Source organism: Myodes glareolus, chromosome 19, assembly GCF_982192425.1.
Source record: "Myodes glareolus chromosome 19, mMyoGla1.1, whole genome shotgun sequence".
Lineage (NCBI taxonomy): Eukaryota > Metazoa > Chordata > Mammalia > Rodentia > Cricetidae > Myodes > Myodes glareolus.
In genome coordinates this window covers 51,228,348-51,254,509 of record NC_142044.1, presented here as the reverse complement: position 1 = coordinate 51,254,509, position 26,162 = coordinate 51,228,348, and the positions used below count along the sequence as shown (strand labels likewise).

The 26,162-nt window shown below is 46.4% G+C and overlaps 1 long non-coding RNA gene across 1 annotated transcript; it reads right to left on the bottom strand.

The window, feature by feature from the left end:
* Window positions 1-6,203: 6,203 nt before the first annotated feature.
* LOC146891042 (uncharacterized) lies at window positions 6,204-24,327 on the bottom strand. Its single transcript, XR_014997967.2, has 2 exons — window positions 21,225-24,327; window positions 6,204-9,349 (listed from the first exon to the last, which is right to left on the bottom strand). It is a non-coding gene; the product is annotated as an uncharacterized LOC146891042 (long non-coding RNA).
* Window positions 24,328-26,162: the final 1,835 nt, after the last annotated feature.

Here is a 26,162-nt window from a genome sequence, read left to right as displayed (position 1 = left end):
AGATGGGGTCTGTCACTAAGAAGAGAGTGGGTCCGGAAGTGACAGAGCTCTCTGCCTCTTAGAAGCACCCACCTCTCAGCCTTTGTGCTGTTTCCTCTTCACAGTGAGGATTCTAAGAGAGACAATCTGAACAGACAGAGTCAAAAGTTTGGTTCTTAAAAATCCCCATGTATGCCCTGTCTATGCCTGCTTATGTTTTTAAGTCACTTACTTGGGTACCAAATTGGCTTTGAAGTAAGTGTTCATGGAAGCTAAGTTAAATGGACCCAGCTCTCTCTGAGCTCACAGTAAAACTAAGCTTTTACGGGGAAAAAAAAGCCCTAACTCCAGCTGTCCCTAGGTAAGCTTAGCCACACCCCTAGTCTAGTACACCAATTAAAAGGGACAAAAGAGTGACAAAAGTGGGTATGGGATCAATATGACCACCTTGGGGAAACACGTAGAGGTGGCTAGTGGTTCTGTTCTTTGGAAGAATTACCATGAGTTAATTAAAATTGAAAATCTTTTTTATGATGTATTCATTTTCACTTTGTGTATTGATGTTTTGCATATTTGCATTGCATACAAATATTGCATGTTTTACGTATGTGCATTGTATCCCATGTCTGTGATATGTCAGATCACTTGGAGCTGAATTGCAGACAGTTGTGAGCTGCCATGTGGGTGCAGAGAATGGAACCCAGGTCCTCTGGAAGAGCAGCCAGTGCTCTTAAGCCATCTCTCCAGCCCCGAAAATCTTTTTTTTTCAAAGATAAGATATAAATAAATATATACTTCTGGTCAAAAGGGTATCTATTTGATCCTCATCTGGATTCTGGTTCTACACAATGGTTCCTATTGCTTGAGGGGATAAACTAATTTTAAAAAAATGACTGCCCCTGCTTCAGGAGCAATTTTTCATATTCACTAATGGACCCTGAGATGCTAAACTCCTTATTCCAGGATGTTCATCTCTGTTCTTTTAGGTATATTTTGTATGTACAAACATTTTAAATCTTTGCTTGTTTTTTTTTTTTTTTTTTTTTTTTTTTTTTTTTTTTTTTTTTTTGAGATAGGGTTTCTCTGTGTAGCCCTGGCTGGCCTGGAACTTGCTCTATAGACCAGGCTAACCTCAGACTCACAGAGATTCACCTGCCTCTGCCTCCCAAGTGCTGCATTTTGCATTCTAAGTATTTTACAGCTATTTTTAGCCACCACTAAAACTTTAAAAAACAAAAAACAAAAAACAGAGCCAGGCGGTGGTGGCGCACACCTTTAATCCCAGCACTCAGGAGGCAGAGGTAGGCAGATCTCTGAGTTTGAGGTCATCCTTGTCTACAAAACAGGTGTTTCAAGACTGGTATCTTAGCCAAGACTATGTAAGATACAACTCTAAATATTTTTTAAAAACAGTCATCTAAAAAGCCTGCTTCAAAGGGAAGAAGGATTGCAGGAGTCAGAGGAGTCAAGGACACCACAAGAAAACAACCCACAGAATCAACTAAGTAGGGCTCATAGGGGCTCGCAGAGACTAAAACAACAATCAGGGAGCCTGCATGGGTCTGAGCTAGGTCTTCTACATATATATCATGGTTGTGCCGCTTGCTGTTCTTGTGGGACTCCTAACAGTGGGAGTGGGAGTTGTCTCTGACCCTTTCCCCTGACCTTTGGACCCTTTTCCTCCTACTGGGTGTCTCATCCAGCCTTGATATGAGGAGATGTGCCAAGTCCTACTGTAACTTGCTATGCAGAATTTGGTTGATATCTCTGGGAAACCTGACCTTTCCTGAAGGGAAACAGTGGAGGAGTGGAAATGGGGGGAGGTGGGAGGAAGGGCTGGGAGGAGAGAATAGGGAGGAGAAACTGAAGAAGACAAAAAAAAAAACTGCTTCAAGGCTTACAAAGACATCTTGGAGTTTATAGATAATCTTCTTTTTTTAAGTAGCATAGAAACTGTATTAAAAGCAAGGCAGTAGAAAAGATCAGAATATACTGTACTAACAGCAGTGGAACACAAGAGGGAAAATCCTCAAGGGCCACATTATTGTTTGGGGGTTTCCTTTCATGGGAATTCCCATAAGAGAAGGAGGAGTTTGGTTATTATGGGTATAATGAGAGTGATTCTCTTTTCTCTTCTTTTTTCTTAAGGGAGGGGAAACTGCGGTTGGGATGTATTGTATAAGAGAAGGATAAATAAACCAGGCAGTGGTGGTTTATTTATTGGGAGGCAGAGGCAGGCGGATCTCTGTGAGTTCGAGGCCAGCCTGGTCTAAAGAGCTAGCTCCAGGACAGGCTTCAAAACTACAGATAAACCCTGTATCAAAAAGAGAGAGAGAGAGAGAGAGAGAGAGAGAGAGAGAGAGAGAGAGAGAGGGAGTGAAAGAAGAGAGAATAATAAATAAAAAGAAAAAAAGATAGTCTTAATGTGTTACATTACGCCAAAATAATATACTTAGAGCAATTACTTATCTCTGACTTTAGATAAAATACTTGTTAATGATTGACATACTACAGAGATAAAAAGGATTATTAATATGTTCTGCCTGTGTTTATGACTGCTAAATATCTAAAACATCATATTTTTCTGTGTTTTAGTTACCTCCTCTTGAATTTTCATTTAAAATTCTTATTAAAAATGTTTTTGCTGAGTGGTAGTGGTGGCAATGGTGCACGCCTTTAATCCCAGCACTTGGGAGGCAGAGGCAGACAGATCTCCAAGTTTGAAGCCAACCTGGTCTACAGAGCTAGTTCAAGGACAGCTGGGGCTATATGGAGAAGCCCTATCTCAAAAAAACAAAACAATACAAAAAAATCCAAGTTTCATAAAAATAATAACAATAATAAAGATAAGAAATAAATTCTCAAGTAAAAAAAGAAATATAAAAGAATATATATATATATATATATACACACACATTATGTTTTTGATAAAAAAAAAAGCTTAAGGGAAAAAATCCTTTTGGTTAAGAAAGAACTTTGTGTAGGTGGTGGTGGTATATGCCTTTAATTCCAACACTTGGAGGTAGAGGCAGGTAGCTCTCTGAGTTCCAGGCCAGCCTGATCTATACAGAGTGAGTTCCAGGGCTACACAGAGAAACTCTGTCTCAAAAAAAGAGGAAAAAAATGGAAACAAATGAGAATAATATTAGAAGATTATAAGATAAAGGTTACCATATTTTTAATATTTTATTTTGAAAATATTTTTATTATTTATGTAGGTGTTCACGTGTACGTCTGTGTGTGAAGAAATCAGAGGGGTGTGTTAGCCCTGAAGCTGAAGTTATAGTTCTGAACCGCTTGATACGGGTGCTGGAAATCAAACTCACGTCCTGTGCAAGAACGATATGTGCTCTTAACCACTGAGACATCCCTCTAGCTTTTAACTATGTGGTCTGTTGGTGGATCTGTTCATGGGAGTGGAGGGAGTGGAGGAAGCCCTGAGTGAGTGAAGTCCTGAGTGAACGTGTATTGTTGGCATGGGCACAGCCGTAACAAGGACCAAGGCCTCGACCTATGGGCGTTTGGCACAGCCATTCACCGTATGGCAAGGCTCAGGAAACAAACCTTCTTCCTCTGGTCCAAGTATGAGTGTTATGGGCAGTTGATTGGTGTGCACAGAAACAAGTAACTGCTGCTTCCTCCTCCTGGCTGTTTACAGCCTGGGAGTACTCACTACAGACTCCTCCTGCTAGCTGGCTGGGAGACTGTGCCATCCGTAATAAACACACTGAGGTTCCAGGCTGTCTGGGTGCTGCTTCAGCATGGCCCAGCTTTCCTGTACTTACCTGTCCTTTCCTCATTCCCTCCTACTCCTGACCCAACCTGGGCGAGTCACAGCATGGGGTGCAGTGCCCAGAGGCCAGAGGTGTCCGTTCTCCCTGGAGCTGGGCTTAGAAATGGTTATGAGATGCCCAATATGGATGCTGGGAATCGAACTCAGGTCCTCTACAAGAGTAGTTCAAGGTCTTAACCATTAAGCAATCTCTTTCGCTCTAAGTTATTAAAGTTTTTATGATCAAAACCAATAGCCCTGAGACAAAAATTAATGCTTGTTCTCTATTTGCAACAGTAAGGCTTTTGAAGTACTAATCTGCTCTCAGCAATATCTACCAAAAAAAAAGCTTTAAAAAACAAGAACTTTGTTTTATCCTGTCTCTAAATAATTTTATCTATATCTAGACTAAATGTTGTATCATTTTACTAAACTCTTAAAATTTGTGAATGAATTATAATTTAATTCATTTTGTGTTTTCTCATTCAAGTGTGTTGAATACCCACTGCACGTTGAATACCCACTTCTTTAACTGCAGACGTTCCTACTGAATTACATGGAACTCATTGATTGTAATAGACAAATATATAAATCTTTATAAAAATTGGCCCAGGGGCTGGAGAGATGGCTCAGTGGTTAAGAGCATTGCCTGCTCTTCCAAAGGTCCTGAGTTCAATTCCCGGCAACCGCATGGTGGCTCACAACCATCTGTAATGAGGTCTGGTGCCCTCTTCTGGCCTGCAGACATACACACAGACAGAATATTGTATACATAATAAATAAATATTTAAAAAAATTGGCCCAGTACATTAATAACACTAATAAGTATAAAACTGATCAAAGCTTTGGCTTCCTTCTAAAATTTACCTCTTTTAGAAACCATCCATTGTCTCCTCATAAGTACTTGACATCTTATGAAAATTAGGTAAAAACTGTATGAACCATTTCTATTAAAGGAAAATATGTATTTTTATAAGGACTTTAAACTATAAAAACTAACAATTCAAAAATAACCACAGAGTCTTCCTCCAAAGATAAAACCAGATGATTTCATTAAAAAAAAAGAGAGAGACATATCAAAGATTGCATTCTGGCTGGAGGAAAAAGACTTCATCCAAGTCCGTCTGACCAACTGCTTCTCTGCTCTAAGGTTCATCTGGCAACATATTCAGCGGTCTTCAAAAATGGGGGATGAAGGTTGACTGTGGTAATGCACAGCTTTCATTCTAGCAGTTTGGAACCAAAGGCAATCAGACCTCTGTGAGTTCAAAGTGAGTCTGGCCTACAGACGGAGTTCCAGGACAGCCACAGAGAGAAACCCTGTGTTGAAACCCTCACCCCAAAATGTCTACAAGAACTATGGAGTTATCGTGTTAGTTCTGTCCCTGGTATTAATATTTGGTACATAAAAAGTCAGTCTTTTGTCTGCTTTTGTTTTTTATTTGTTTTTGAGACAGCGTTTCAGTGTGTAACAACTCTGGCTGTCCTGGAATTTGGTTTGTAGACCAGGCTGGCTTCAGACTCACAGAGATCCACCTGCCTCTGCCTCCTGAGAGCTGGGATTAAAAGTGTGTGTGCCACCACGCCTGGGTGACAATCCTATTAAAATAAATTTTAAAAAAACACTACACTGTTATCTAATTTCTTCCGCAGTGTGACTTCCCACTTAGTTTTCCAAACTAAATCTGGTTTAATACCAATATAATAAAATGGGCCAGGTTTACCAACAGTTGACAACAGTTATATTAAAAACCCATCTTTTGGGTCTAGAGAGATGGTTTGGCCGTTAGCAGCGTGTTCTGTTCCTGCAGAGGTCCCAAGTTCAGTTCCTAGCATGCATGCTGGGTGGCTGGGTGGCTCACAGCAACCCACAATTCCAGCCCCAGCTGATGTGACATCTTTGCTCCTGCGCTCATTTGCACACACACACACACACACACACACACACACACACACACATTTAACAATAATAACATAAATAAGCCTTTAACAATATTTCTTTTGAACTAGCCCCTCCATATAAGGTTATAGGTGTAAGGTCAAACTAGAGAAATAAGTAAAAAAGAAAAGATGGCAGATTTGTTTAAATACTCTAAATATAAATAAAATAATCCATAGAGCAAAAATAATTGTAAACTCAAGGCGAAACATATAGTCAATCAAATTTATATATATATATATACATATATATATACAAACTTTAGTTGTTTAAATGATTTTCTTCTCTTATTAAATGTCTTCACACCATTGAGCCAGACAGAACTCTTTTTTTTTTTCTTAAAATTGACTTATTTAAGCCAGGTAGTCCATGCCTTTAATCCCAACACTTGGGAGGTAGAGGCAGGCAGACCTCTGTACGTTTTAGGCCAGCCTGTTCTACAAAGTGAGCTCCAGAACAGCCAGTGCTGTTACGCAGAGAAATCCTGTCTTGAACAACCACACACACACAAAAAAAAATTGATTTATTTATTTAGTATAGTGTTCTGCCTGCATGTATCCCTGCAGGCCAGAAGAGGGCACCAGATCTCATTATAGATGGTTGCGAGTCACCATGTAGTTGCTGGGAATCGAACTCAGAACCTCTGGAAGAGCAGCCAGTGAATGCTCTTAACCTCTGACCATCTCTCCCACCTCTCAGACTGAACTCTTGATTATTGATTATTTTTATTTTAGGTATATCATTCTTAATATAAAATACAATAAGGAAAATCAAATCCTGATCTTAATGACTAGTAGCTTTTAATGACACAGTCCAGGGATTCCTTTCTTGACAGATTCAGCAGCCATTCCTCTCTCCTGAAGACTGTTGTCCTGCCCACTGCTCAGACGCATCTGCACCCAGGGCACCCAGAGCCTCAGAACGAGCTTCCTAGCAATGCAGGACTTTTGTAAATGTCATAAACATGTGACCTCTGCATTCACGAACTATGACAGCCAACAAAGGGAACCGTAGAGAGTGTCCCCAGAAGCTGCACCCTGCCCTGAACCTCTGCCAGCAATGATGACTGGAAGTTCATTAACTGTGGGCAGGCTGGAATGGTTGTGGACCCGCCCAGAGCTTAGTTACATCACCTTGTGCTATGTTCAGCCCCCTAAATAACCACTCCTTGCCAACCTCCGTGTCCTGTCGCGCCCGCCTCACCACCAAGGAAGATGCAATACTTGACTCTACTCACTACGTGGGAAATGCAGATAGGTCCAGAAATGCGGAAGCAAGCCAGATCCTTAGCCTTAGCCATATATGGAGTTGTTTGTGACCGAGAGCACTCACCATCGGGGAGGTGGAGGGTGGAAACCAGCGCCATCTTTAAGGCGCGGCACTACGCAGCTCTCTACAGTGTCCAACTTCAAATCTAATGACTAACAGATAAAGCCGTTTGGGGTGGTTAACATCCTAGTCTCCAGCAGTCAAAAGGCTGTGCTATTAGAGAGCACTGGAGGTCAGCAGCTGAGATTTCCATACTTCCTGTGATCACTTCCTGTGAGCCATTGATGTTCTCACCAATGCATTTGAAAACTGACTTGACCTGTGACTTTGTTCTGTTCCTATAAGAGCTTCATCAAATTGTTACATGGATCTGAGGCGATCTGAATCTGTGTCCCTCAGACACTATCACTCATATTTGGCTTCAGAATGAGTTCTCTTTCATCCCTTTTGAGGTAAGAGTTGAGTTTTTGTGTTGATACTTGAGTGACTGGCTCTCCATTGATTTGTTATTTCTTTTTTATTTGTTTGTTTTCTCTAGACAGGGTCTTACTATGGCTCTCCTGGAAGTCACTATGTAGACTAGGCTGGCCTTGAACTCCTAGAGATCTGCCTGCCTCTGTGTCTCAAGCGCTGGCATTAAAGCAGTGGTTCTCAACCTTTCTAATGCTGTGACCCTTTAATACAGTTCTTCATGCTGTGGGGGCCCCAGCCATACGGTTATTTTTGTCACTACTCCATAACTGAAATTTTAATACTGTTATGAATCTTAATGAAAATATTTTTGGAGATAGAGGTTTGTCAAAGGGATCGCGATCTACAGATTGACACCCACTTTCACCAGTACATACGGCACCTTTGTGGCTGGTATTCCTTTCTGCCTCCAGTGTGTGGAGAAGTCTGGTTCGACAGAGATGGGTGCTGAAGTAGCTGGTCACTACAGTGAGGGCTCCAGTCAATGGAGGTGTATAAGAAGAGTTAATGCCATGGGCAGACAAAGAGCTTCATGGTGGAGGCTCTAAGGAAGATTCAGGCCCCTGTGATAGGGTGGGGAGTAGTGTCCTTTATTATGAGCAGTCCACAACACAGGCCTGCAGGCCAGCTTTGAATCCCTGGTAGAGGAGAAGTAGGTGTGTGTGTGTGTGTGTGTGTGTGTGTGTGTGTGTGTGTGTGTGTGTGTTAACATTGCCAAGAAGAGAAGGATCTTGCTAATGTGTGGGAGGATGTAGGGTAAATGAAGAAAGGTACGTTTGGTTAGAGTGTGCCCATTTTAAAGGTGGGTAAGGTGCCACTGAAGTCTGTAATCGTCCTTTGGGGAAGAATTAGTACAGCAATTGTGACAACAGAAGGAAAAAGACTGCTTCCGGTGGATGTGTCCTGGTTAAACCCTAGCCCAAAGCCTGACACTGGCTGGGCGGCGGTGGCACACGCCTTTCATCCCAGCACTCAGGAGGCAGAAGCAAGCAGATCTTCAGGAGTTCAAGGCCAGCCTGGTCTACAGAGCGAGTTTGAGGACAGGCTACAAAGCTACAGAGAAACCCTGTTTCGAAAAACAGAACAGAAAAGCGTAGCAGTGATGACAGGGCTGTTGCGGTCCTTATCAAAGGGCCTTCCTGTGTGGATTAAAGGATATCTACAATGGGACATGGACTGGAGAGACAGCTCCACGCTGCCTCCTGCACTACTTCCGGAACTCCCTTCAGAGACCTCCACTCCACTTCCTGACTCACTGCAGAGAAGAATTTCAGTGACTCCTCAGTTAAATCTCAAAGGGTTGCTAAGAGACCCCCACTGCTCCTGCTTCTTTTTGGCGAATGAGATTCTAGTGACTTCAGAGATGTCAAGGCTAGGATTGCACAAGATAAAAATCATAAATCACGGGTCACGGGAGTTGCACGAGAGAAGTTTAGCTATGCCTTTTACGGCGATAGAGGGGTCTCGGGAGAGTCCTAGAAACCTGCAGGTTTACGTTTGGGGAAGGACAAAGGCTGTGTGTGCTCATTCTTCCCGTGTGATTCACTGACACTTCAGCATTCTTACATGCGAAAGGAACACTGTCTCTGTGCAGGCAATCTTCACAGCAATTGTTCAGCCGGACTCCGGGGTTCTTTTCCTTCTCTGTGTTCCCGGCATCTTCCCTGATCTCTCTCCTACTGCAACGATGTTTTCCAGTGTGAATATCTGAGTTTAACCCACATGGAATTTATATATATACATATATTCATTATATAGATTCATATATCATAAAATTCAGGGAATTGGGAGATATTCTTCTTTCGAGTATTTTTCTGTGTATTTTTCCCCTTTCTCTTCCTGTGACTTCAGGATGTAGACGGAGTTGTGCTTCATGTTTTCATGGTGTCTCTTTTAGTTCGGTCATTGTGACCAAATACCTGACAGAAACAAGAAAGGAATTGTTATGTAACGCTCAGTTCCAGACAGTTCAGCCCATTGCTCTTTGTTTCCAGGAAAACTGGGCTGACTTCGGGGGTTTCTTTTCTCATTAATAAAGGAAGTGGGCTCGGAAGGAAGCTAGAAGACAATTTTATCAGAGGTCAAGAGGGTAGGGGAAAACCCAGGAGCCACCAGGAGCCAGAAGTCACGCCTTTTAAGTTAGGCGTGGGATGAAAGTTAACAGCCTAAACCAGGCAGTGGTGGCGCACACACCTTCAACCCCAGCACCCGGGAGGCAGAGGCAGGCAGACCTCTGAGTTCGAGGTCAGCCTGGTCTACAGATTGAGATTTTGGACAGTTGAGACTACACAGGGAAACCCTGTCTTTGGGGAAAGAGAGAGAGAGAAAGAACACACATCCCGAGGATGGGAGTGAGCTAGTGAGCTGGGCAAAGCTCCCAAAGCATCCACCTAGCTACTGGAATATGGTTTCGTGGGCCAACCACTGTTTGTATTTTTCAGGGTTTGTTTCAAGTATGTGCTGTTTGTTAGACAGCACTGGGGTCAGGAAGGGTTTCCAGGTATATACCCTGCAACCCTGCAAGTTCACTTTTTCCTCATGTCGATTTTGATGTAGCTCTTTTGGCGGAGGGGGGAGGGAGGGGGGGGGGCGGGGGGGGCGACACACAACGACAGGATCACTCTATGTAGCCTTGGCTGTCCTGGAACTACATATGTAGACATCCTAACCCATCATCAGCACAAAGGGTTCCTGAAATGCAAACAGGAAGGTTCAGGAATCAGGACTTAGCAGCGTGGGAAAAACAGTTGGGCAAAACCCCATTGTGAGCTACTGGGCCCTGGGCTTTCAGCCTAGACAGCCAGGTTGGCCAGGCTTTAGAGCAGAACGCTGAAAGCAAGGAACAATTAGGCTGTGTCCTGGGGCTGGTAATGGCGGGCAAGTGGAGTGGAGATAGATTCTGCCAAGTGGAGTTTTGCAAAGAGGACCCCTGGGACGAACTCGGGAGGGTGGCAGAGCACAGAAACCGAAAATCCGGACTATAGGATTGGCAGAAGGCTCAATCTGCAGGCGAGGTAGGGAGACTATGTCCCCACGAGTCTGACCCCACAAGCCCCCTCCCCCCAGCCTGTTTCTGACCCTCCCTAGCCTACCTCACCAGCTCTACAAAGAGCACTCCTGCCTGCTTCAGCCCCTTCCGGAGTCATCCTGGATCAACACAGCTTCCAATTAGAACTCAGTTATTTTAATGGTGGTTTTAAATTGCTGCTTATTATGTTGTGAGTTAATAGATTGGATTGCTTTTTTTTTTTTTAAGCTCTACCCTGACTCCATTTAAACACTGTTTTGAAAGGTTGGAAATCGTCTTGTTTGGTTCGTAGCCTTAACCCTATACCCAGCAAACCGCTCCCTCCCTTCCCCGGCCCATCTACCCCTCTCCCTGCTCCACCATGCAAATAAGTGAGAGTAAACTTCATTGTTTTTGCACTTTTTTGGCGCCAAGAACTATATGAGGACAAGACACCAAGATCATGGAGCACACGTGGAGCGTAGAAGGCAGTGGAAATGTGAGTTTCACAGGTGGAGAAGCAGATCCAAGGATTGGGCCTGGGAGATAGCAGAGAAATGGGAGCTGCCCTGGGACTGCAGGCGGAGCCGCCATGCGCGCGTGGTGGGCACACCACCTGGAGGCTGCAGGGCGGAATGCAGGCGGAATGTAAGAACTGGCTTTGAAGATAAATGGTGAACAGCGAGGGTAGAGGTCACCGAGATGTGGGAAGGGGCAGGTAGGTGAGGCACTCGTTGCCCGGGATCTAGGTGAAGTAACCTTAACCTTAAAGAAGGGCGCCAGTGCTGCTCTGGATGGGGGGGGGGGGGGAGACTGGACCACCTGCGTCTCACTGGAAACCATAGTCGCTTGGCGTCTTGGGCGGAAACCCTGGCTCCAAGCAGAAAGGGCCCCCTGGGGCGACTAGTCAGGTGCTGGCACAAACACGTCCCTGGCCCCACCTCCTCCAGATTGGAGGTCTGGTTTTCACCGTGTCCCTGAGGGCCAACTGGAGCAGGTTCACAGTTCCCCTAGGGCTACGCAGGAGGGCACAGGTGGGGACTAGCAGCAGCTGCAGGGCGGGTCCCCGAGACCTGAGACCATCCCGGGCGCACAGAGGAGGCAGCTGTCGCAGGGGGAGCAGACAGGGCTTGACTCCTCAGCCCTTCTGAATCGGGGGAGGGGAAGTTCGGGGGGGGGGGCGGGGTGTCACATCTGCAATGGGAGAAGGGCAAAGTCTCCCCTGGGCCTCAGGCTGCCTGGCTAAGGGAGGCAGCCAGAAGCACAACTTCAAGGCTCCCTGCTGGTGAAGGTGGCAGAGGAACCAGCAGCAGCTGATGACCCCCTGCATCAACGCTACTTCTTTTCCTAGGAGGAAGGCCCTCCTACGTCACATAGCCCACTCAGACACTCTGGGAAGCCGCCAGCTCACCCACCTCTGTGGTTCACTGTTTTCTTGGCCTCGGAGTCCTGATAGGTGACCCCCCACCTGTGTGACCCCCACGGAGCTTTGTAGGTCTCTGAGCTTGGGCTTCCTGGCTGCTCACGTGTGGGTCCTCTGGCCTCGATCCCTGAAGGAGTTAGGTCTCCAGCATCTGTGGATGTGGAGGCCACCAAAGTGTACTCCCAGCAAGCTCACCTTGCTCTTCCTGGGGAGGGGGGGGGGGGGAGGGGATGGTGTCCACTTCCTCCTAGTGTGCACACGAGTGGAGACATAACTACATCCCCTCGGGTCTGTTTCCACTGATCTGTACATCTGTCACTTTTCTGTCACCGCACACTGTCATGGCCCCGGGAGTATGAGACCTACAACTTTTTAAAGACAGGACCTCACTATCTATCTGTAGCTGGCCTGAAACTCACTATGTAGACCCCGACTGACCTCAGATTCGGGATGCTCATTCTGCCTCGGGGTACTGGGATTAGAAGCTCTCCCCAGTCATGGCAAATGATAGCTTGTCCTTACTGCTCAGATTTGGTCTTTGTCTTAGTCAGTGTTCCATTGCTGTGAGGAGACACCGTGACCAAGGCAACTCATAAAAGAAAGCGTTTAATTGGGGCTGGCTTACAGTTTCAGAGGTTAGTCCATTATTCTCACAGCAGGGAGCATGGTGGCTGGAAGACAAATGTGGCCTGGAGAAGTAATTTAGTGCTCTACATCTGAATCCACAGACAGCAAGAAAAGAGAACCACTGGGCCTGGCTTGGGCTTTTGAAACCTCAAAGCCCTCCACCAGTGACACACTTCCTCCAACAAGGCCACAGCTCCTAATCCTTCTCAAGTAGTGCCACTCCCTGATGACTAAGCATTCAAATCTATGAGCCTATGGGGCCATTCTCATTCAAACCTGTAACATGAGGGCCGGCTTGTTGGGGTATCTGTTCCCGCCCAGTACCCCACAGCCGGCAAACCCCAAAGAAAATCACAGACGGGACTCCATAAAATTATAAACTGATTGGTCCACTAGGTCAGGCTACTTATTAGCTCTTATAACTTTTGTTACCCCATTATCCTTATCTACGTTAGCACATGACTCAGTACCTTTTCCAGCGGGGCAGCTTACATCTTTCCTCTCCGGTGGTCTGGGCAGAACTGCAGAGGGAGCTTCCTGCTTTCCAGAATACTCCCAGTCTCTTTGTTCCACCTCTACTTCCAGTCTGGCTTTCCCGCCTATACTGCCTGCCTGGCCAATCAGCGCTTTATTAAAATATGATTGACAAATACAGACAATTCTCCCACACCATTTCCCTCTTTTTTTTTTAAACAAAGGAAAATACCCATAATCCATTTGTTGGGAATGTGGGCATAGTATTTCAGGCTACTTCCTGCTGGTTGGGGGCGCTGATAATCTTATGGAAACCTAAAGAAAATTTAGAATTATCATCAAGTCCTGACTGGAATATCCTGTGAGTCTTGATCATCTCAGGCAGCAGTCTTGAACCTCGTCTGGATGAAGAACTCTGTCATCTGGGCCATCTGTTCCTATCAGAGATTTCTCAGGTGGTCTTCCTTTATCGAACCTGATTTTTCTTAACTCAGAATGAATCCACAGCTTCTCATTTTCTGTGGAAACAAAAGCAAAATCTCTTCTCCAAAGTAACATACCTTTTGACTTCAGTTTTGAAGTCAAGGTATTTTCAAAATACCTATATTGGGTTAGTTCAGCAGTATTTACAAACAAAAGTCTTTTGGCGACTGTTGCTCCTTCCTCAGCATTCAAACAATTCAAAGAGAGCATAATAACACACAGTATCAAGATTCTCTGTATATTTTCCATCTTTATGTGGCTTTATTTCAACCTCTATTTCTTTTAATTTTACTTTTAACTTTTGACTTTTTGAGACAGGTTCTCTGTATATATCTTTGTCCTGGAATAACTCTGTAGACCAGGCTGTCCTTGAACTCACAGAGATTCCTTTGTCTCTGCCTCCCCAGTGCTGGGCTCAAAGGTGTATGCTACCACACCATGAACTCACAGAGGTTAATCTCTGCCTCTGTCCCTTGAAGTCACAAATGTCAATATGCCTCTGCCTCCCAGGCATTGGGATTAAAGGTGTGTACCACCACACCCTATTTATCCCTTTCTTTCTTTTTTATTTTTAAGAACTTTAACCTTCAGCCTGCATATATTTTTAACACACTGTAAACCATTTAGAGGTTTTCTTCCTCTTTGAATCTCTCTTTACTGCATATCTCTTTTTTTCTGACCACACGAGTCTTCAATGGGTAAGACTAAAGCCGTGGCATTGACAGTTAGATCCATCCCATTCCTTAGCTTTCCAGCCCCGTGACTGAGATACCAGCCAGAGCTGTGTTCACTGCCACAACTCTATGGTGTTTCAAGGTCCCTGCCAGCAAGCAAGCTTGAGCATTCTGCTCACAGACCGCACTCAGTCGGACTGCCTGCCTGAAAGAGTCAGAGATTACCCTGGCAGGACAGTCCAGAAAGCCAGCATTTAAAACAGTGCAGCTTTTTTTCCTGCTACGGTTGAAAACCAAAAAGCATGCGTTCAGCTTTTGATCAACACCGTTTAAGTGTTTCATGACAGGACCTCTTAATGAGCTGCAGGGTTTTGCAGCTAAAGCTGAGTCAGGAAGCCTCTCTTAGCTGAGAGCCTTGCTTGCCTCTAGCAAGCAGAGCAGACCTGAGAAATTGCTGCTACCATACCAAGAAAACATGCTTTACTCTATTCTTTTCCAAGCTTTCTCAAGCTTTCTGTGGATTCAGTTATCCACGTCTGGGCACCATATGTAGTATGAGGACCGGCTTGTTGGGGTATCTGTCCCGCCTGATACCCCACAGTCGGCATGCCCCAAAGAGAAAATCACAGACGGGACTCCATAAAATTATAAACTGATTGGCCCACTAGGTCAGGCTACTTATTAGCTCTTATAACTTTTGTTACCCCATTATCCTTATCTACGTTAGCACATGACTCAGTACCTTTTCCAGCGGGGCAGCTTACATCTTTCCTCTCCGGTGGTCTGGGCAGAACTGCAGAGGGAGCTTCCTGCTTTCCAGAATACTCCCAGTCTCTTTGCTCCACCTCTACTTCCAGTCTGGCTTTCCCGCCTATACTGCCTGCCTGACCAATCAGCGCTTTATTAAAATATGATTGACAGAATACAGACAATTCTCCCACACAAACCTCCATAGTTTTAATTCTTCCACTTCTGTTCCTTCCAAGTACATCTTAGAATCTGCTTGTCTGCATCTACAATAAGATCCTGCTGGAACCAGGGATGGTGGTGTGGAAACAGGAGACAGAAGGAGTATGAATTCAAGGCCAGTTCTACCTATGTGTCAAAGTCCAGTCCAGCCTGAACTACATGAGACACTGGCTCAAAACAAAACAAATCCTGCTGGATGTGTTAGAAAGATGACTTAGTGGGTAAAGTCCCTTGCAGGGTAAGCCAGGTGACCTGAGATCCATCCCCTGAACCCACATAAAGATGAAAGGATGGAATTGACATTCCAAAGTTGTCCCCTGACAGCCACATGAGCATACAGGCAACATGCACCCACACATGCACCCACATGCACTCACACATGCACCTACACCTTGCATTCACACATCATGCACCCACACATCGCACCCACACACTCATTATGCACCATATGCACCCACACATCTCACACACACACACACACACACACACACATCATGTACCACATGCACCCACACATTGCACCCACACACACATCATGCACCCATGCATACATCATACACCCACACATGCACCTACACATACATCATACACCCACACATGCACCTACACATGCATCATACACCCACACATGCACCCACACATACATCATGCACCCACACATACATCATGGACCCACACATGTACCTACACACACATCATGCAAGCATGCACACACACAGTAATAAGTAATTTTTAGAAAAATCTTGTTGGATCTTTGACAGTTTTATATTAAATATATAAATCACATTTTGAACATCTTTACTAGGTTGCCTTCATATTTCCTAGCACATAGATTCCATTTGTGGAGGTCGTCTTTGATGCTTTTTCCTAACAGTATTTTGTAGTTTGCAGCTCGCCAATTCTGCACGTGTTGTGTTAGATGTACACCCATGTGTTTTGCGGTGGGGTTGAGCATGGTAGCTTTTTAAGCATTTATGCCGATTCCTTCCGTATTATACACCAAGGGTTCTAATGAGGAAACACAGGCGTCTTAACTTGTGCACTGCATAGGTAACACATCCTATTCCCCTTATAGGCTTTAAGATCTCCTTGTCTTTAGCTTTCACTTTGACTGAAGTAATGGTATCTTAGAGAGGTTTTTCTGGCTTTCTGGCTGGGATTTGCTCTGCTTCCTGAATCTATAGTTTTGCATTCAATTTGCACAGTTTTATCAACTACATTTTCTGTTTGTGTCTGGAGGTCCGAGAACTCCTTTCAAGAGTTGGTTCTCTCTTTCTACCTTGTGGGTCCCAGGAACTGGACTCAGGTTCACCCATGGTGGGAAGTGCCTTTCCCTTCTACACCCCTAAATTATTATTTCTTCATATTGTATAGATTAATTTCTGTAGATCTGTCTTTCAGTTAACTGGTTACTTCTTTTGCGCCCATTCTGCTACCAACTCTGTTCAGGAAGGTTCATTTTCTTTTTACATTACTGGATTTTTCAGTTCTAAAAGGTCCTTTGGTTCTTCATGTCTTCCCTTTCTTTACTGAGCCATTCTACTTTGATATTTGCAATAATATTTATGCCATTTTTCTGAAATTTATGGCTGGAACATTTTCATAATAGCTCCTTGAAGTTGTTGTTTTCTTCTTATCTCTCTGTGTAGACCTGGCTGTCCTAGAACTCACTCTCTAGACCAGGCTGGCCTGGAGTTCAGAGAGATCTGCCTGCCTCTGCCTCACAAGTGCTGAGATTAAAGGCATGCACCACCACCCAGCTTTGTTGTTTTCTTAAGGAGATGTTGTTCCGTTGGTAGAGAGTTTGCCTGGCAAACATGGCTCCATTCCCATCACCAACCACATAAACTGGGTGTGGTAGCACATGCCTGTAATCTCAGATGGAGGCAGGAGGGCTAGGAGTTCAAAGTCATCTTCAACTATTTATCAAATTGAAGGTTAGCCTGGGACGCATAAGATCCTGTCTCAATAATACATCAGCTGGGTGTGGTGGTGAACGCCTTTAATCCCAGAACTCAGGAGGCAGAGGTAGGTGCATATCTGTGAGTTCAAGGCCAGCCTGGTCTACAAAATGAGTTCCAGTACAGTCAGAACTATACAGAGAACCTCTGTCTCGAAAAACAAAAAAAAAAAATGAACACACAAGTCCTTGAAGGAAAATGTAGATGTCTGAGTCATTGCCTCACTGACATCTGTGGTTGCTTATTTATTTATTTATTGATTGATTGATTGATTGTTTTTATTTGGTGATTTTTGAGACAGGATATCAATGTATAGTTTTAGCTGTCCTGGAACTCACTTTGTAGACCAGGCTGGCCTCGAACTCACAGAGATCCGCCTGCCTCTGCCTCCCAAGTGGGATTAAAGGTGTGCACCACCATACCTGGCTGATTATTGGAATTTTCATATGTCCAGTGATTTGGTTTCTAGTCTGGAAACTTTTCATATTCTGTTATGAGATCCCAAGCCTCCTTTCCCTAGCTGGAAAGCTGATGTCCTTGTCATTTGTACCATGGAGAATATGTTCCCAAGTCAGCTCGGTTTCCAAAGCATTGCAGTTCTGCTGAGAACCAGCCTGCCTGTACAGCGGCTCGTGGGCTCACAGGGACGTGGAGGCTGACCTTCAAGATCAGTTGTCCATAGTGTTTGGTGTTCTGATTGGCATCAGACACATGCACATGCAGATTAAGTGGGAACCCAGGAGTTCGAAACTTTAAAGATCTTAGGATCATTTCCTTAGGCTTCTTCCCCTCTGTTCTTTCGCTGATCCTTTTCAGTTACCTGGAGTTCTCTTTTCCTCAACCATCCTGATGCTGTGACCCTTTAATACAGTTCCTCATGTTGTGGTGACCCCTAGCCATAAAATTATTTCATTGCTACTTCATAACTAATTTTGCTACTGTTTTGAATCGTAATGTAAATATCTGATATGCAGGATATCTGATATGTGACCCCCAAAGGGGTCATAACCCACAGGTTGAGAACCATGGCTCCATTTGAAACTAAATACTTCTGCATTTGCGAGGCAAAAGGAGAAATGGCAGGAAGATATAGGGGGCTTCCGGGACCAGGACAGTTCACAGAGGTCAACTACATAGCGAGATGCTGGCAGCAAATAGATCAAAAATGAAATTGAGAAAACAAGTCCATTTTCAACAGCATCGAAAACAATACAATACATAGAAGTAAGCCTAACAGTAGAGCAACGGTGACATGCTTAAGTACTTAAAGCCAAGTGACAAGACTGGGGATGTAGCTCAATTGGTAGAGTGCTTGCTAGCATGCCAGGAGCCCTGGGTTTGATTCCTAGCACTGCCTAAAACCAGAAATAGTGGTGCACTCCTGTTATCCCAGTCCTACAGAGGTAAATGATCAGAAGTTCAAGGTCACCCTCAGGTGTCAAGTTGGAGGCCAGCCTGAAATGCTGTTTATAAATAAATAAATCAGACAGCATTTCCAGGAGATGCTAAAAGTCTAAATCAATGGAGAAACACTCCAGGTACATAGATTAAAAGGCTCAAAATGTGGAAGAGCTTCTTTCACTCGCTGCAGAAAATAGTAACCCAATCATAAAGTTTGTACGAAAATGTAAAAGATCAATCCAGTAGATCCAAAATAATTTTAACAAAAACAAGTTGGAGGACAGACACACTCTAACTCCAAAGCTTACTGTGAAGCTGCAGTAATAAAAACAGAACTGGCATGAGGCCCAACACAACACACAGATCCATGAAGCATCTACAAACGGTCCACTGATTTCTGATAAAAAATACTGACGTATCTGCTGGAAGAAAGTGTAGCCTTTCCAACACATGGTACCGTGACGATTACGTGCCCAGTCAGAAGATGAGCTTAGACCCTTGCCTCACACCATGCATGGAAATCAGCTCAAAATGAAGCACAGACCTAAACGAAGGAAGAAGCTTTATGTTGACCTTTTGGCTTCTACATATGTGTGAGTTCATCCAACACACAAAAACATCACCACACACACACACAAGACATAGGATCCAAGTAAAAAGGTAAAACATGTGAGCAGATGTTTTAACAAAGAAATACATGGAGCCTGGTAAGTGGTGGCACATGCCTTTAATTCCAGCACTTGGGAGGCAGAAGCAGGTAGATCTCTGGCTCTGATGCCAGCCTGGTCTACAGAGAGAGTCCAGGACATCCAAAGCTATACAAACAACTCCTGACTCGAAAGAGGAGGAGGAGGAATAGGAAAAGAAGAAAAAGGAGAAGGAGATGTATGAGTGGAACTGAGTGTGGTGGTAATTTCTGAAATCTTCAACACTTGCTCAGGAGGAGGTGGGAAGAGCAGGAAATTAAAGTTGTCCACAGTTAAATGTTGAATTCAAGTCCAGTATGAGCTACTCAAAACCATGTCTCGAAATAGTAGCAAGAAAAGATGACACATAAATATCTTTAAGCACGAGCACACAAGTGCGTGCGTGCGTGCACACACACACACACACACACACACAGAGGCTGCTGATATCACTAGTGTTTCGCCATTAGAAATACCCAGATTGATATCCAGGCTGTCACTCCAGCCCACTGGGCTGGCCCATCATAAGGAGTACAGCAGCAAGTGCTGGCAGAATGTGGGAACCGCAGAGCCCTTATAGCACGTTGTTAGGGATGTAAAATAATGAGTATCCAGTTTCTTCAAATGTTAATAAACTTGCCATGGAGCCCAGCAATGCTTGCTTTTTGTTGTTTCTTGTCTTTTGTATCTACCTGAGAAAAATGCTGTGTCCACACAAAGACCAAGCCACAAATATCTATCATAGCTACATACATGACAGCCAACGTGCAGAAACACCTGGAATGTGCGGCAGCTGGTGGAGAAGAAATCCAAGCGTGGTGTATCCCTGTAAGGGGACATTCTTGTCGAAGGAATTACTAATACCACAGTGCGGGCAAACCTTGAAATGACCGCCTGTGAGTGCGGCTAGACACTGAACTCAACAAGTCGTGAGACACCATTCGTAGTGTCCAGAAAATGTCCAGAAAAGGCAAATCTATAAAACAAGCAAGTGGGCTGGTGCTTGCCTGGGCTGACAGAGGGAAGAGGAAGTGACATCTGCCGGGTCTGGGAGCACGTGGAGGAGATGGAAATATTCTAAAATTGGATGATGCTGATGGCTGTGCAGCTAGATAAACTTACTAAAATCATAGAGTTGTGGGCGAACTTCTGAAACTGTTCGAAGTGGGTGGATTTTTATAGAATGTAAATCACACCCTAACGAAGTAGTTTTAAAAATACCTTTTTGCAGATTTTATTAGGTTTCTATTTAATTCTATGAACTGTTTAAAGTGACTCAGAGTATTAGTTTGGGAAGAATTTGCTTTAAAAATAAAAAAGTCAGCTATCTGAAAGACATAGCCATACTCTGGGGAGGGGAGAGGAGGGCGCAGTACTCTAGCGCATCCTGAGCAGCCCTTCGCACCTCGTGGCCACTACAACCATGTCCATTCTGGGGCTGGGCAAAGCTCCACGGCCCTTGGCCTTCCGAACCACCTCCTGCCTCGGGCCTCCAAACCTAAGCCTGCAGCTCTCTCCAACCTGGCCTCCATACCATACTCTCCTTTTCCCCGGATCCCGAGCTCCTCAAGGAAGAGTGGAGCATCTACACAAAGCTTCTCCGGGAACGTAGGGATGGGATCGTCTGAGAAGCCTGCAGGACTGAGGTCGTTGGTGCATTTCAGAGAAAGGCAGCTTAGAAGGAGACTGGGAGATACAGGGTGGAAAAAGAGAATGCACACCTGGGCCAGGTTTGCAAACAGCTGGAGCGTCTGTCGCCCCACAGCTGTCGGCCAGCAGGGGGCGCCGCTGCCAGCAACTCCGCGATCTGGGTACCCACGGTTCTAAGACTGGGGTGGCCCCGTGGGAACTAGAGTGGGCAAGGACGCGAAGTAACCCGGTGTCCTGACCACGCCCTAGTTGAGCCCTCTACTTTGCCTCAGACTGTCCCTCTACAAAGCGGTCCCATGGCTTCAGGCATGAGACCACGTTCTGAGCCCAGGATGAAAGAGAACCACCGCTCCTCCCCACCACCCGGGTGCAATATCTCATAGCCAGCCTCGGGCTAGGACGACCCGCACACCCTGTAGGCAAAAAATAAAGCTTTCACCTCCTTTTTATCCATGAGGGCATCAGGTGCAAGAAAGGCTGGAGATGAAGATCTGACCGGCCCGGCGCCTACAGCCTGTAGCTGTGCTGGCAGTTTCTATTGAGTGCCTTATACAGGAGGTAGGACCTGTGGGTCCCCCTCGCCACGCCCACTGGTGTCCTGGTGAAACCTGGACAAAGGGTCACTTTTGTCGGTCCTCCTTCAGGTCTCATAACAGGCTCAGGATGCCCACAGCTAATCTGGCCACCAGGGTTAGGTACCTGCCAGAGGAGGAGACCTGGCCCAGTTGACCACATAGTGGGGACAGAATGTCCCAAAGACTGGAGGACGAGGGGGGCGGGGCAGGGGAAGGCCAGTGGACCAGAGCCGGAATCCCCAGTACCACCCAGGCCTAGAGGACTAATGCCCCAGGATAAGAGAGTTCTCTGGCCCTAACCGGTCAACACAGCTCAGGCCTGCTCCCTCCTGCTCCCACACACTTGCCCAAGCGGGTGTTTGGGGGAGGGGCCTCACGTGTACGGGTATCACGGGGCGGGATCTTTCCCAGGCTATGCAGTCTCCTGCCTGGCTGGGTCAGACTGACCTCTAACTCCCAAACTATCTGAACCCTACTCCCTCCTCCCAGTCTTGGAGAACTGTGACCACTCAGCCCTCCCTCTTTGTCTGCCCCTGTCCCTGAGGCTGGGCAGGGTCTGTACATCAGTGCTATCCTTTCTACCTGCCTTGCTTCCTGCTTTGAAGATCTGGCCTGGTGCCCAAGCCCACTCTGCCTCTCAGGTTATCCTCAGTAGTCTGTCTGTCTGTCTGTCTGTCTGTCTCTCTCACACACACATACCCACACTCACATGTACACACACCACCACCACTCTTGGGGAATATACCCTAAATTTCCCTTTCCCCGAGTTCTCTGAGGGTAGGGCTACCAACTGTCCAAGTAGATGAAGTTCAGGATGCAGGGTCCTGAGATGTTCTTCAAGCCTGCACCCCACGGTGCAGAGAAGAGATGCCTCAGCGGGTAAAAACTTGTCAAGCGTAATGACCTGAGTTGGATCCCCAGGATCTTCATGGTATTAGAGAACTTACTGCTGCAAGTTGTCCCCGACCTCTGTACGCATACACACACACAAATTAGTAAATGTAATAAAATTTTAAATACTAAATTTTAGAAATGAAACCTGTGCTACAGACAGTCATCAGTGGCCAACTCTATCTCGGGATGCACACTCATGTGGCCCTACTGTCCAGAAGACTGGCCAGGGTGAGAACCAGGCTCTTCTGTGACAATGGCCCCCACTCTGTGCCAGCCTGTCTTTCTCCCAGCTCCAGCTGCTCCTCTATAGCCATCTTCTTCCTTCCCCTACCAGTTCCCTGGTTAGTCCCCGAGAAACTGCCACACAGGAGTCTCCTCCACATGCTACTTTGCCCTTTGAGTGGGGGAGGATGAGTCATGTGACAGCAGTGTCGTGTGGGGGCGGGAGTAGGAACAACACTCTAGTATGGACAGCAGGCTCAGCCTAGGTTAATTCTGCACAGATGCACACATACATGCATGTGCCAGCCCATATAAACAGTCATACTCGGGCACATGCACAAATATATTGAGACCCACTTAGAACTATACATATAGGTACTCATAAGACCCATTTTCATAGACAAATGAACTTATGGATACAAACATGTGCAAACACAAACACTCAGACATACACGCACTTGGTATTTCACACATTCACTGACACACTCATGTTTAAATACACACACTTTGCACATCTATGTGGGATGACACATACAGAGCACAAAGTTACATGCATCCTTTTTGTGGATTGACAGATCCCGCTGGCTTTTCCCACAGGAGGCCTCTTCGGGGCCTGAACTGAGACCCAGGTTCTCTCAGATCCAGGCTCTCTGCTTTAGGTAGGCTCTTCAGGAGCCCAGACACATGTGGTCACGAGCTGCCTGTTCTGCTCCGATCCCATCTCTCAGCAGCAGGACCCAGCAGGAGAAGGCATCCCTGGGCCCTGCTCAGCCTTTGCCTCTGAGGTCAGCCTCCCTGTCCTTGGACCCTTTCCTCAGCTACCTTGAGCAGAGCAGGCTATGCTACTGGAGCTCTAGACCAACCAGGAAAGGGTCCTCAGGCACATGGGCCTTATCCTTCTCTCTCCTTAAATCCTAAGCTATTCTTGGAGCTGTGTGTGTATATGCGTGTGTGTGTGTGTGTTGAGTGTGTAAGTGTGTGTGTGATGGGGGGGCTAGGTCCAGCTTAGTAGACCAGGCTGGCCTTGAACTCACAGCAATCCTCCTGCCTCTGCCTCCCAAGTACGACCATATAGGCCTGGGCTATTGTGACCACTGTCTGCTGGTATCCCTTCTCTAGATCTCAGCAAAGCTGCCTCGCATCTTCCAGGCCCCGTCTGTCACATCCGAAAGCATGGCACCAGTTGTGTCTCAGTTACTGCCCTTTGGCAGGTCCAGGTACTAGGAGGGCTATCTGCTTCCCTCCCAAGAGGAAAGAGGGAACATCTGGAGAGCAGACACGTGGTCAGTAGATGGAGCCCCCTCCCTACTCTTGCTCTTCAGAGACCTGACTAGCAGTCGTGTGTGTGTGTGTGTGTGTGTGTGTGTGTGTGTGTGTGAACTGAGCGCCACAGGGCACCTCTGGGTGCTGGCCCTCTACATCACCCACAACAGGAATAGGAAAAGGTCCAAGCAGAGGCTTGATGTTTTCAGGATGCCAAAGTCTTGAGCAGCATCCAGAGCCCAGGACCCCATTGGGTGTCTGAGTTATCTTTGCCCAGGACCCCGTTGGGTCCTAGTTAAGCTTTAACTGTCAACTTAACGTGGCTTAGAATCATCTTGAGGAACGGACCAGGCCAGACTGATCTGTGGTTCTGTCTGTGAAGAATCATCTTGATTGATGGTGGATGTGGGAGGGCTCAGCCCACGGTAGGCGGTACCATTCCTGGGCAGGTGTGCCAGGGTTGCGTAAGAAAGTTAGCTGACCTTGAGTCTCTGAGGATGCTAGAGAGAACTGGTCAGCAAGCACCAGACTCCATGGGTTCAGCTTTGAGTTCCAGCTTCAGCTCCTGTCCTGACTTCCATCGGCCGATTGTGACCTGGAAGTGTAAGAAATAAAAGTTGCTTTTGGTTAGAATGTTTTACCACAGAACTTTGGGTTCAAAGAAACCCCTGCCAAGCCTGGTTTGGTCTCTAGGTGCTAGGATCATGTACCTGCCACCCAGAGACTCTTTCCTGAAGAGTCTAGCCAGTGCTGGAGGAGCAGCCCCTGCTACAACCTATCACAGAGGAGAAAATGCGGGTCCATTGTGTAATCAAAGCTCGGGGTTCCACTAAGGCTGTCTGGCAGTCATGTGTGCCCATCCCAACAGAGCTTCCTGTTGAAAGAGCATTGGAACTGCCGAGAAATCCAGGGCAGAGTTCAGGGGTGAGCGAAGCCTCTGGGCTCCTATCTAAGCCACTGCTTGATACTCTCCCAGCCACTTGCCCTGGACTTGGGTCTAGCAACTTTTCTATAGTGCCATCCCCAAACCCTCCTGAGGCTGTGTCCAGAGTCTGACTACTCCATAGCTCTCGATGGAGAGTCCTGTTCTTCTCTCCAGCAAGGCCAGCAACCAACACCTTCTTCCTCAGATTCTCTTCTCCTGGGGCCCCCGTGGGGTATCACTGATAGGCCCGGGTATCTTGTCAGATGCCGAGGCCTTGAGGTCACCACAGACTGAAGCTTGTGACTGTGGATCAATGGATGAGGATTCAGACCCTCAACTCTCGCTTGTCCAATCCTTGCTGCCTGTCTGGGGGTACCCAGCCCCTGCCTCAGACAACCTTTTTGGACTAGGTGTGAACTACACGGCTGCCCCTAGTGTGTCTCTCTAGATCCTCTTCTCTCCTGTTCAGGGCACTTGTAGGCTGGGGTCTGGGTGCTCAGGAGGAGCAGGTAAACCCCCAAGGCCCCCAGGAATCACTTCCCTTTGCCCACACAGCTTTGGCACCAAAGCCATAGCAGGACTTCATTTCTGAAGCTACCTTGGGGACCATTCCTGTTCCTGCCTTCCTCTACGGGAATCATCCTGACTTTGGGCCCAGTAGGTGAGGAGACAGAGGAGGCAGACCCACAAGTGTCGGGAAGAACGTTCTTGGGGCCAAATTGCACTCCCTCATGGGCACCCAGTGGCTGGGCTGGAACCCGGTTGGGACCTAGTCATGTTCACACCAACCACCCTGCACAAACTGCCAAGTGTCCTGTAGACTCAACCTGCAGAACCTGACTGAACGGTCCTAAGGACGTCTTTAACTCAGTCATGTTGACTGAAAGTTTTAAGATGTGCAGCTTTAGGGACCCAGTGCCAAAGGAAACCATGTGAGCCACCAGATGATGCTAAGGAGGACCAGGCTAGGTGCTTCTGGGAAGTGGGGAGCTCAGAGCTTGGCAATTTTCCTGTAGGGAGAGAGGTGGGATGGGGAGAGGGAGGAAGAAACCCAGGAAGCTGTAGCCTAGAGGAGGCAGGGGCCTAGCGGGGCATTTGAGGCAGTCTGTCCATTCTGCTCCCACTCCCGAGATACTGCAAGGCCAGCAGTGCAGACTCAGGAAGGACTGGGGTCTAGTTGAAAACTGCAGGCATGTCCTGGTCCCCAGGAGTTCATTGTACCAGGCTTTAGACTCTGTGGATGGGTTCTGTCTCAACAGAAGAGGGCATCCTAAAAATATCAGGGGGCCTGAGCTGGCAATGACCTTCCTTCGCCCTTCGCAGAGCCTCCTACACTGAGGAAGAGATTGGCTAGGGAGGGTGTTGGAGGCCTGCTAGTTCCCGACTTCCCCCTGGGGTGTCCTACAGGTACAAGTGTAGAGGAAGCATGTACATCTTGTCTCTGCCCCAAACTGCCAAAGAGTTGCTGTGCTCTTTGGCAAGGGAGGAGGGCCCTATC